Raw genomic sequence first — 13472 nt, 5'->3', positions numbered from 1 at the left:
AAGCTTTTGACAAAGTACATCACCCATTCCTATTACAAACACTGGAGAACATAGGAATAAAGGGAATTTTCCATAAAATAATAAGCAGTATCTACTTAAAACTATCAGCAAGCACTATATGCAATGGAGATAAGCTAGATACATTTCCAATAAGATCAGGGGTAAAACAAGGTTGTCCATTATCACTGCTGTTATTCAACATGGTACTAGAAATGTTAGCTGTAGCAATTGGACAAGATAAAGAAATTGAAGGAATAAGAACGGGCAAAGAAAAAACTAAGTTATCACTCTTTGCAGATGATATGATGATATACTTAGAGAATCCCAGAGAGTCAAGAAAGAAACTACTTGAAATAATAAACAACTTGGGCAAAGTTGCAGGTTGCAAAATAAGTGCGCGCAAATCTTCTGCATTCCTATATATTAATAACAAAGTCCAACAGCAAGAGATAGAAAGAGAAATTCCATTTAATGCTAGGGTAGACACTATAAAATATTTGGGAGTTTACCTGCCAAAACAAACCCAGGTACTACATGAACACAATTACAAAACATTTTTTGCACAAATAAAGTCAGATCTAAGTAAGTGGAAAAACATCAGTTGCTCATGGGTAGGGCAAGTCAATATAATAAAAATGACAATTCTACCTAAATTAATTTACTTATTTAGTGCCATACTAATTAAACTATCAGATAATTATTTTCTAGAGCTGGATAAAATAATATCAAAATTCATTTGGAAGAACAAAAGGTCCAGAATATCAAAGGGACTAATGAAAAGAAATGCTGCGGAAGGTGGCCTAGCGCTACCAAACCTCAAACTGTACTATAAAGCAGCAATTATCAAAACCACTTGGTACTGGCTAAGAAACAGAAGGAATATGCTAAGTACTCAACACACAGTAGGCAATGAATATAGCAATCTCTTGTTTGATAAACCCAAGGACCCCAGCTTCTGGGATAAGAACTCACTGTTTGACAAAAATTGCTGGGAAAACTAGATAACAGTTTGGTGGAAACTAGGCATAGACCCATGCCTGACATCCTACACAAGAATAAAGTCCAAATGGGTAAACGATCTAGGTATAAAGATTGATGTCATGGACAAACTGGAGGAGCAAGAGATAGTGTATTTATCAGATTTATGGAGAAGGGAAGAATTTTTGACTAAAGAAGAGATAGAAAACATTATGAAATTCAAGATGGATAATTTTGATTATATTAAACTGAAAAATTTTTGCACAACCAAACCAAATACAACCAAAATTTGGAGGGATGTAGCATATCGGGAAAAAATATTTATAGCTAATCTTGGAAACAAAGGCCTCATTTCTAGAATATATAGAGAACTGAGTCAAATGTACAACAATACAAATCATTCTTCAATTGATAAATGGTGAAAGGATATGAACAGGCAATTTTCAGAGGAAGAAATTAAAGATATCTATAATCACATGAAAAAATGCTCTCAATCACTTTTGATTAGAGAGATGCAAATCAAAACAACTCTGAAGTACTACATTACACTGATTAGATTGGCAAACAGGACAGAACAGGAAAATGATAAATGTTGGAGAGAGTGTGGGAGAGTTGGAACATTAATTTGTTGTTGGTGGAGCTGTGAGCTCATCCAACCATTCTGGAGAGCAGTTTGGAACTATGGCCAAAGGGTTACAAAAAATGTGCATACCCTTTGACCCAGCAATATCGCTTCTAGGACTGTATCCCCAAGAGATCATAAAAATGGGAAAGGGTCCCACATGTACAAAAGTATTTATAGCAGCACTCTTTATAGTGGCCAAGAACTGAAAATCAAGGGGATGCCCATCAGTTGGGGAATGGCTGAATAAATTATGGTATATGAATGTAATGGAATACTATTGCGCCATAAGAAATGATGAACAAGAAGACTTCAGAGAGGCCTGGAAAGACTTATATGATCTGATGCTGAGTGAAAGGAGCAGAACCAGGAGAACTTTGTGCACAGCAATGACCACAGTGCGGGAGAGTTTTTTCTGATACACTTGGATCTTCATAGCAATGCAAGGACATTAAAAAAAAATTCTCAGTGGTCTTCTAAGGCAAAATGCCTTCCACATTCAGAGAAAGATCTATGTAATTCAATCGCAGAATGTAGTAGATCATTTTGTGTGTGTGTGTGTGTGTGTGTGTGTGTGTGTGTGTAATATGTTTCAGTTTTTTATATGATTTCTCCCATTTATTTTAGTTCTTCTACACAGCATGACTATAATGAAAATGTATTCAATAGGAACGTATGTGTAGATTCTATATAGAGTTGTATGCTGTCTTGGGCAGGGAGGGGGGTAGTGGGAGGTAGGTAGAGGGAAAAATCTAAGTTTTGTGATAGTGATTGTAGAGCATTAAAAATAAATCAAATGAATATATTATAAAAAAAAGAATTTGTAAGCATTTAGAAATGACTTCTAACAATTGGTATATAAACCAGGAAAAAAAATAAAAGTTCTTACTCCATAAAAAAGAAATAAACATTAGCAACATTTTGGAGTTATGTCATCAGTGTGATAGAACTCTTTCAATTCCTCTAGATACCAAAGAAGAATCTCTTATGAATCTCTAGTGTTCCTTCTCTCCCACCTCACCCCTCTCTCCTGACTTCCAATTCTAGGTCAAAGTTGCAGTCCTCTCACCTACTTGACAAATTCATCAGATTGAAGTTCACTTCTTGAGGCCCTAACCCAGACTCTATTGATATAATCTCTCTCTTAGGCAGTTCAGGATAAGGGCCAAAAGAGATTTCTTCCCTCTTTGGATTGAGACTTTTCCATTTAGGCTACATCCAAGGTCAGGTCCCCCAAATTCTTACTCTTTTGAGTTTGGTTCTCCCTATTGTCTCTCTAATTCTGTACCTAAAAAAAAAAAAATCAACCAAACAAAACAAAAGAAACAGCAATCCTTTAATATCCTTCTTTTACTCTTATTTTTATTCATATTTCCCACCCTGTCTTCTTAATCCCTAAATTTTATGGTATAATATTTTTCTGTCTTTATAATATCAGCATTTTCAAAAGTTACATAACATTTTTTTTTTTGTTTATGGTAAGACTGGAGTTGAAATTCAATTTTAAACAAAATTGGGGATTAGAGTATTTCTTCATAATGGAATAACTATATTCGAATCTCAAAAATACTGATTCTGAATACTTTATTTGAACTTGTTAAAATACACTCTTCTGTATGTTGGTATCTAGTTTGTGTTCAGGTAGAATCCCACTTTGAGAAGATAACTAGGATATAACTAAACCTTATTAAAATGGGAGTTTATTACTTTAGTATATAAAAACAGGAACACTGAATTATTTATTTCTTTTTAGTTTGTTTACATCATGCAGATGTTCACCATATAACATATTTGCAAACAGTAGCAAAACGGAAATCTTATCCTTGCTGACTTCATTGAGATTTGGGTGGGTAACATTTTGCTAATTCAAAGAAGAGATAATTGAAAGAGTTAATCCTGTTAAGCCTGTTTCTTTTTTCCTGCAATTAAATTTGAATGTAATATCAAGAAAATAGATTGTTTTGAACTAAAATTGTGTTCTTGGACTGTCAATATTTGGGGGCGGGACAGATAGATATAATTCTAATTCAGTATCTCTCTGAGATGAAAGCCGACTTTCCAGCCTTGAAATCCTTCTCCTGTTCTCCTTAAGGTAGGAATTACAATCTCTTTTAGAGAGGGATAGATAATATTCTAGACATATCTATTAATGCCTTTAATGAGCTACATTTAGACAACCCATGCTGTCTAATCTCACACATAACCTTATAGAGGCAACAGACACCTTCAATACAAATGTTAATTTAGCTATTGCTACTCTGTGAAATCTTTTTCAGTGATCCAGTGAATCAATTTACTATTGGAAAAACTGACCTAGATCCATTTTAAATCTCTTATGAGAAATTAAACCAAAAGATAAAAGGAAGTTCACAGGAGCATAGATTTAAGATGGAAGGGACCTTAGAGATCATATTATAGATGATGAAACTGAGGCTTGGGAAGGTTAAATGAATACATGTAAGGTCTTAAGCAGCAAAGTGAGGTATCAAACTTAGGTTTTCTGGCTCTAAATTCAGCATTCTGTCAATTATAACATACTGCTTCTTGTAGCTATATGAAACAAGGGAGTTTGTTTCATCATATTCCCAAGGAATGTAAATGAGAAAATATTTCTTATGACATATTACAAAATTTCTGTGGTATAGTGGATAGAGAACTAACCTAGGGGTCAGGAAAGTCTAGGTTTAAATTTTACCTCTGATACATCCTAGCTTTGCTATCTTAGTCAAGTCACTTCACTTCTTAGGGCCCCAGACTGCTGAGAGTCTAAATTGACGGCTGACAGTCAATGGTAAGTTCCTTCAGATGTTCGTTTTCATAAAATTTTGCTGATTAGATCAAATTCCATCACATTGCAGAATCTCCTGAAAGGAACCTAATCACTCAGAGGAATTTGGCCTGTCCATCCACAAAGGAAAGCCCAAGTAGATCAAGGCCTGATTTCAGGATCACATTTCAGCATTTATTTGGACAAATTTTAAAACTTGCCAAGCATATATGTGTATATATGTATATGTGTGTGTATGTGTATGTATGTATAGGTGTATATATGTATGTGGATATATATGTTTATATCAGAGATAAATGGTACAGATGGCCAATAATTCAATAAGATTTGAATCATTGGAAATTCTGAATCAATGAGATCATTTGAATTTGCACACATCTGAATGTGTGCAAGCACTGAGTTAGGTTTGATTGGGGTGGGTGGGGAAATAGAACGCAAAGACAAAATGATACATATACAGTCCTTGCTCTCCATGAGTTTACATGCTATGGGAGACAGATAACCCATGAACTCTTAGGTGCCTTTCATCTTGAATAGTCTATAAATCTACCTCACTTTTCATTGTATGATATTTTACGTCATACCTTTTTCATTTTTACCCACGTAAGTTAATTTTCCAATGCTCTTCAAGTGACCTCAGATGGATCATTTGTGCTCTCTAGGTTAGTTTCCTTTTCTTTAAAATGATGGGGGAAGGGGACAGGGTCAAGATGGTAGAATAACAGCACATACTTTCTGGAGCTCTCCCCCCAAACCCAGCCAAATACCTCCAAAAAATGATTCTAAACAAATTCTGGAGCTGCAGAACCCACAAAATGACAGTGAAGCAAATCTCCAGCCCAAGACAGCCTGGAAGGTTAATGAGAAGTATCTATTGCACCATGCTGGCAGCAGAGCACAGTCCAGCGTGGGCTGTGTCGACACAGACAGGACCTGAGCAGGCCTAGGGGGACTGAATCTTGGGCACCTGGGGTGGTTTCCAAACTTCACAACCCCAAAACACAAGGACAAATTGGAAGGTCAGTGGAAAAAACCTGTGTGACCTGTGTGAGAGAGTAGAGGGATCTGCCCCAGCCCCAGGGCTGCAGAGGGTAAAGGGGGTGGAGGAATCCATGGTAGCCACTATTTCTGGAGCTCTAGGCCCACAGATTGTGGGGTGATCTAGAGGTTGACAGTATGCCCTCAACCCCCACTCGAAGCTCAAAAGTCAAGTGGACTGTGGAAATGAGCAAAAACCGGAAAAAGAATAAGACTACAGAATCTTACTTTGGTGACAAGGAAGACCAAAATATGGCAAACAGAAAAAGACAACAAAGTCAAAGCCTCTAAGAAGAATATGAATTGGTCTCAGTCCATAGAAGAGCTCAAAAAGGATTTTGAAAATCAAGTAAGAGAAGTGGAGTAAAAATTGAGAAGGGAAATGAGCATGATGCAAGAAAATTATGAAAAATGAGTCAACTGTTTGCTAAAGGAGGCCCAAAAAATGCTGAAGAAAATAATACTTTAAAAAATGGAGTAACCCAAATGACAAAAGAGATTCAAAAAGCCAATGAGGAGAAGAATGCCCTAAAAAGTAGAATTAGCCAGATGGAAAAGGAGGTCCAAAAGCTCCCTGAAGAAAATAATTCCTTAAAGATTAGAATGGAGCAGATGGAAGCTAATGACTTTATGAAAAATCAAGAAATTATAAAACAAAACCAAAGGAATGAAAAAATTGCAGACAGTGTAAAATATCCCATTGAAAAAACAACTGACCTAGAAAATAGATCCTGGAGAGACAATTTAAAAATTATTGGACTACCTGAAAGCCATGATTAAAAAAAGAATCTAGACAAATCATCTTTCAAGAAATTATCAAGGAAAACTGCCCTGATGTTCTAGAACCAGAGGGTAAAATAAATTTTGAAAGAAAATGATGGGAGAATGGACTAGACTGATTTCTGCAGTCCTTTTTCCAATCAAAAATTCCACAAACCTGTGATTTCCTGATGACTTCCTAGCGGTCAACAGGCTTTTGTAATTGTAGGACATGGTATCGTGATTCAAGGAGAACCTCACCAAAGTAAGCTTGAGATGTTTGACCCCAGGTTTCCGGGTATGCTAAGCATCCTGCAGGTGTTATACAAAGGACCTATAGCTTTGGAGGTAAAAGAAAATCCTGTTTGTTGGCTACTAGAGTTGGTAAACAACCCACTTTGTTAAAAGGAAGTGAGTTGTGGGGTAGCTGATTGAATCTGAGAGAATGTTTGAAGAGCTCAGTATTTGCTCTGAGGGGCCATTAAAGAAGTTTTGTTCCCACACCCTCTGGAGAAAACGACGCTTCATTAAAATGGCAACATGAGGTGTGGTGAAATCGGTGAAATTGGGATCCCTGAAAAGGCACATTCACGAGATTCCACTTAAAATGTAAAAAGGGCATAAAGAAAATAAATGGACATTTTCTGGAGGCAGCTGAGAAATCCCAAACACAGACATCTTTGTCTGCTTCTTTAAGACGTCCACAATGCTTCCTCCTTTTCTTCCTTTTGACTAATCTGGTCTTCTAAGAGGTGCTGAGTTTCTGCCAAGCTTTTTTACTCTGCTCTCTTCAAAAGCAGTCCTCTCTTGAATAAGCAACTATCAGCTGTCTCACCTAATGATCCTCTCCCTCACTCCTGACTAAGTGACTGCAGGTCATTCCCTATAATTAGCTCACACACAGCACTGCAAGAAGGTTTCCAGGAGCATCAATCACATGGCTGTGAATGTGAGTTTCGTGTGTGGGAATTGGAGGAGGAGTCAGACAGGGCTATGTAATCTCTCCCCCCTCTAACCTTGTCACATCTGTCCCTGCGATGATGTTTTCTTAGCTACTGATTGCCCACCATCTTGTGTTTACAGAACAGGTTATTCTAGGCGCCAGATAAATTATGAGTACATAGCTCCCAAGATACTCTGCTGAATATCTCCCCTTTGGTGAAAAATGCCAAATGAATGTTCCTTGTCTCACATTGTGTTCCTACCTTGTTTCAACTGTATCTTGGTTCCTAATTTTGTTTTCATCCAGTCATTGTGAGAGAATGAATTGGCTCAGGATGTGTAGCCCTAATGTACATGAAGAAGTTTGGGATGAGAGGGTTTGGGATTCCAGTCTTATCCTCGTTGCCACTGCCCAGCTTTGCATCTCTGCCTAAATTACTGAATTCTTTTGTGTCAGTTTCTTTATCTGTAAAATGAGAGTGAAAAACTGACATTTCCTAAAAAAAAATAAATTGAACAGTCTTTCTGACAAGGTTTAAACTGTCTTGCAAAGGGATACCTAAGATACTCAAGACCTTAGGAGCTGTAATCGAGCAGATAGGGTATGGGAACAAAACTTATTTAATTTGAGAAGAGAGGAAGCTAAAGAGAGATCAGGACTAGAAGAAGGTTTTGATTATTTCTCTTGAGAGGAAGGAGAAAGAACACAGAGAGGAGGGAAGTGGAGGGGGTTCTCCCCACCCATGGAGAAGCAGAGTAACCATGGCAGCAGCAGAGACATCAGAAGGTCTCAACCTGAAATGTAGGCGAAAGCTAAATGGATTAGATGCAAGGTGTTTAATCAGGTGACCTTAGCATTGAAAAAACAAACACAACAGACACAGAGGAACTGGTGGTCCTTACCTCCGCCTCCTGGATGCGCTGGCACGTATTTCTAAAATTAAAGACTATATCTTATTGATTGAATCTTATTTCTCAAATTTGTATTTTCTGGAATCCTTTTGGATAAGGTATGAGGGCCCTGAACAGCTCTAGTTGCCCACACAGGAGAGGGATCTTACTTAGGGCAGGGCTGGGATCCTAGCTCCCAAGCCCACTTTTAGAGAGTTTTTTGCTCTCTAACCCAGGGCATCATCATGAGCCATTAATGTGATTCCTAACTACAATTCAAATGACAAAATTTATGTGAATTTGAGACTTTTAAAATCTAAAAATCTACCTTACCAGACCATCAGCTGAGATAGCAACCCCCCTAGTGGTTACATTAAGTAGAAAAAATGCAAATACCAAGTTCTCTTTCAGTCATTACTAATACCATTGATTAAAACCCCCCCACAATATTAAGGCACCTTTGGTTCTTCCTCTTGGACTTGTCTCCTGAATACTTATTGACAATGCGTGGGCCCTTCTAAGTGAACCCCCTCCTTCCACTGGTAATTTGTTAGTGCAGTTTTCAAGAGCAGACTGAGACCTTAGTGAATTAGTGTCTCTGTCTTATCAGTGTGTACTCCGATTTTCTTGTTACAGACTTAGCTCTTAGTCTGAGTCCCTCCCCCTTAACCCCCCAGCTCTTCTGTTTATTATCTGTGTGACCTGAGTTCTCTGATTTTTGGTGTTCTCATCTGTACTGTAAAATGCTATAAAATGTGAGCTATTATTAGTGTTATTGCTATTGGTTATAATAACTGATAATCCCAACTCATTATTCTGATTCAGATTTGGTAATTTTGCTGTCTACTAGTTCTTGATCCTTATCTCTTTCTTATTTGGACTCTGAGGCTGTGCCGTTTCCCGTGGGAGAGAAAAGAATCACAGAGAATTGATTCAGGGGATCTTGACTGACTACTTGGAGTTCTGACACCCTATTCTGGTACATGACCCATTTATTCCAAATCACCATGGGGAAGTGATGATAGAAACTGATTTGAAATGTTAATGGGCAACAGGTTTCTTCCTGAATATGTCCGGCTGCTACTAGAAATCATGTAAATTTTTACAGGCTTAGATTCCCGGGAGTACAGCCAAAAATCTGCTTTCAAGGCACTAGTGACCCACATTACTATATCATTCTGTCTTTGCCTTGAATCCATATTGTAATAATCAAGCCCAGCACTCTTTCAGGAGGAAAGATGAATGTTGCAGAAATCATTCCAATAACTTTCACATCTTAAAATGACTCATATTCCTTGTCACTGTGGTAGGCACAGGTCAGCGTAGGGTAAGAGCTTTATTTCTTTTTAAAAATTAAGTTGTTTTCAAAAAATAAAAAAAATCCCTATTTTTTTCTCCTTCCCTCCAACTCCCAATGGGCAAGAGCTTTCTACCATTCATTACCCTCTTCAGCTTGAGGGGTTCTTCCAGCCTGAGCTTTGGTATACTCTTAGAACACGTTTAGATTAATGATATACATGGAAGAGGGCAAGTAATACATACACATGTTATATATATATATATATATATATATTATATTGTATATGCGTGTATGTACACACATGCATATACATATATATGTTAATATATACATATACACATACATATACACACATGCATATGTATGCATATGTATGTATATGTATTTGTGAAGCCAAAAACTGCTCCGAGTCATGGAATACATCAGGTCTATCCTGCCCCCTGGTGGTGTTCTGTTCCACTACACCTTTTATTTACATAATATTACCTTAGTCTTACAACAATGGAATAAGTGAGTATATCATGAAATGCTGAAACCTGAAAACTATAATGAAGTAGTAAAGATACCCTAAGAAAGGAAAAAATTGATAAAAATGGTTTAATATGTGTAGAGGGAAAAGAATTATTTTTAATATTTCAAATATATAATTAATAAAGGAAAATTGTATTTGTTGGGTCTTCTTTTAAAAATCAGAACTAGGATTTCATCTAGGAAGGGAACCTTTGTTGTTGTTCAGTTGTGTCCAACTCTTTGTGGCCTCATTTGAGGTTTTTTTTTGACAGAGATGCTAGAGTGGTTTCACATTTCCTTCTTCAGCTCATTTGACAGGTGAGGAAACCAGGGCAAGTAGTGTTAAATAACTTGCTCCAGGTCACACAGCTAGTAAGTATCTGAGGCCAGATTTGAACTCAGGCAGATGAATCTTCCTGCCTCCAGGCCTGGCACTCTATCCAGTCTTCCACCTAGCAGTCCCATGCAGGGAACTGCTAGTGTGGAAGCTAGTGTCAGATCACCAATTAGTCTGTCACTTATAATCTTAGGTGCTTGGGCACTGAGAGGTTAAGTGAGTTGCCTGACATCACACTATTGATATTTAGGCAACTAAATGGCTCAGTTGATAGAGTGTTGGGCCTGGAGTCAGGAAGAGTAAAGTTCAAATCTGTCTTTAGACACTTAATAGCTGTGTGGCCCTGGGCACAAGCCATTTAATCTCTGATTCAGTTTCCTCTTCTGTATGATGAGGATAATAACAGTGGCACCTACCTTTGAAGATCATAGGAGATAATCAGGATAATGTGCTTGGCACATAGTAAGTGGTATATTAATGTTAGATTTTTATTATTATAAAGTGCTTTGGAAAACTTAATTATAAACTAAATTATATATCCATAATATATATTTACACATTACATAAATGCTAATTGTTGTTGTTTTTATTAGTCAAAGGCAGGATTCGAACTCAGATCTTCTTGACTCCAGGCCCAGCAGTCTGTCTACTGCATCATCTACCTGACCAGATTACACCCTGTAGGCTTCTCTTGTCCTTCCTCTGTGATTTCTTCCTTATCTGATCTTTGGACTTTTCTTGGTAATGTATCTGATTCTAGTTTGCATTATATTTTATGTACTATGTATTTTGTGTATATTAGCACTACTAGATGACAAGTACCTTGAGATCAGGGACTATATTTCATTTATCCTTTTATCTTGCCTTAGTATCTTACTACCAAATAGGAGGAAGTTTGGAACAAGGATTGGGATTATAATATCATCCTCATTGCCTCTGTCACTGCCTGATTAATTGAATCCTTTTGCTTCAGTTTCTTGATATGCAAAATGTGGGACAAGATTCTAGATTATCTTAAAAATCATGAATAAAAAAATGAAAACAAAATGTCTTCATTCACCTATTAACTAATGACTTTGATCACAAGGTCTCACAGTAGGTAATTAAATGTTAGTTAAATAGGATGAAATACAAAACCCTCAACCTAGCACAATCAGATTTTCCCTTATTTTCCAGGCTTATTTCACATTACTCCCTTTCCTAGACTCTACATTTCAGCTAAACTGACTGATTAACTATGCCCTGAAACTAATGTTCCATTTCCTTTTCCATTGTCTATGCCTTTGCCCAGGCTGTTGCCCCTGCCTAGAATGCTCTCTTAACCCATGTCTCTTTAAATTCCTAGCTTCCTTCAAAGCATAGCTAGGGTACCGCCTCTTACACAAAGTCTTTCTTGATCAGTTGTTAAAGCTCTTTTCCCTCAAATTATTTTATATTTATTCATCTGGATACAAGTTGTATCTTCCAAACATATTCCCATGTCCCTATCCTTGAGAATAGAGACTGATAATTTTTTTCTGTCTTTGTATCCCAGTTCTTAACATTACCTTGCAATTGTTCGACTGGACCTATGATTTCACTGAGTATAGTGAGTTACTGGAGAGGAATTCCTCTCCCAATTCAGATCAGTACCTTTTCTGCAACTTGTCTCAGAGAGTTTCCTGGGAATGTTGAGAGGTTACAGGACTTGTTCAGGATCACAGTTCAATTGATGGTTGAGTTGAGATTTGAACTCAACTCTTGCTAACTCTGAGGCCAAGGAGGGATGGGAAAAGGAATACACATTTATATAGGACCTACTAAGTGCTTTATGGGAAGCTAAGTGGCATATCATATAGAGTGTGGGGCTTGAAGTCAGGAAGTCATCAAATATAGCCTCAGACACTTGCTAGCTGTGTGACCCTGGGTAAGTCATTTATCCTTGTTTGCCTCAGTTTCCTGATATGTAAAATGAGAAGGAATAGCAAGCCACTCTAGTATCTTTGTCAAGAAAACCCCATATTGGGTCATGTAGAGTCAGACATGACCGAAATGACTAGACGATATCAACGACATCTCATGCTAGGAAATTATCTAGTCAGCTGTCTTTGCAGTTAGGTATTTCCAATGCGTTGCTGAAAATGATCAGTTCTGTTCACTACAGAGTTTGAAAGCAAAATCTAGTGTTGCAGCAAATGAACTATAATAATTATGTCAATTAAAAGAATGAGTTGTCTCCAGGTTGTTTGGCTCTATTGCCTGAAAAATATGTTTAAAAATCCCAACACATTATGTATTGTAAAGGGAAGATTTTTGCATTCCTGAAACCTCAGAATCCCATCACAGACAATGCTAGAAGGAAGGATATGCCCAAATCATAGCCTGACAGATGTGGGAGCTGACAACTCTGGCAGGTATGAGCATACCCATGGGCTGGTTAGGCCAGAGAGTAGCATCTATCTTCACTGAAGCAATGCTGATGGATACTCAGGTTACTAATAGGTGGAAATGCTGCTCTGAGTTATTTCAGAGACAGTCACCCTGAGTTTTAGATTCTTTGAACGATATTATTTGTGCTTCTTTGTGCTTGTGCTTCTTCAACTGGATCTAGTTGACCCCTTCCTTGTAGCCCTTGTTCTGTCTTTCATTTCCCTGTGTTAATAATCATCAGAGGTTCTGACCACTGGCCCAGACAAGCTTGTCCCATTCTGTGTCTTCCTGTGAATGGGGTTTGATTATGGAATTCTAGTGGTTAGCGCATACTGTCATGGGAAGGAAAGTGTTTGGGGGAGATTCACAGAAATCGGTTTCCTGACCATCCATTGAAAAAACCTAAGGAGTTCAGAAGATTTATCTGAATCACAATTCCAGAATGGACTTTCTTGGAACCACGTGTGAATTGTAGTTGAAAGGACACAAGATCTGGAGCTGAAAGACTTAAATTTGAATTCAAATTCTGCTGTTTATGTGCTCCTTGGCCATGCCATTTAGTGTAGTTCTTCTAACTCCAGGTCCGATATTCCTTCTACTCTACCTTATATATAGATTCATACAAGTCCATTTCAAAATTCGTCTAGGCCCAGGGAAATATTTCTAACTCCTTGGGTTCTTTCAATAGGTACTGGCTGAACAGGAAAGGAGATTTATATTCATTCATAATTACAGTTTGAAAATTTTGGCCCTATTATTATAAATATGGTATGATAGAAAAGGCAACTAGATGGTATATTGGAGAGAATGTCAGGTCTGACTTCAAATTCAGTCTCCGACACTTACTAGCTGTGTGACCTTGGGCAAGCCACTTAACCCTGTTTGCCTCATTTTTCTC

This window comes from Notamacropus eugenii, chromosome 4 (assembly GCF_028372415.1).
Source record: "Notamacropus eugenii isolate mMacEug1 chromosome 4, mMacEug1.pri_v2, whole genome shotgun sequence".
Classification (NCBI taxonomy): domain Eukaryota; kingdom Metazoa; phylum Chordata; class Mammalia; order Diprotodontia; family Macropodidae; genus Notamacropus; species Notamacropus eugenii.
The sequence above is the reverse complement of the archived record's forward strand: the minus strand, read 5'-3'. Positions refer to the sequence as shown.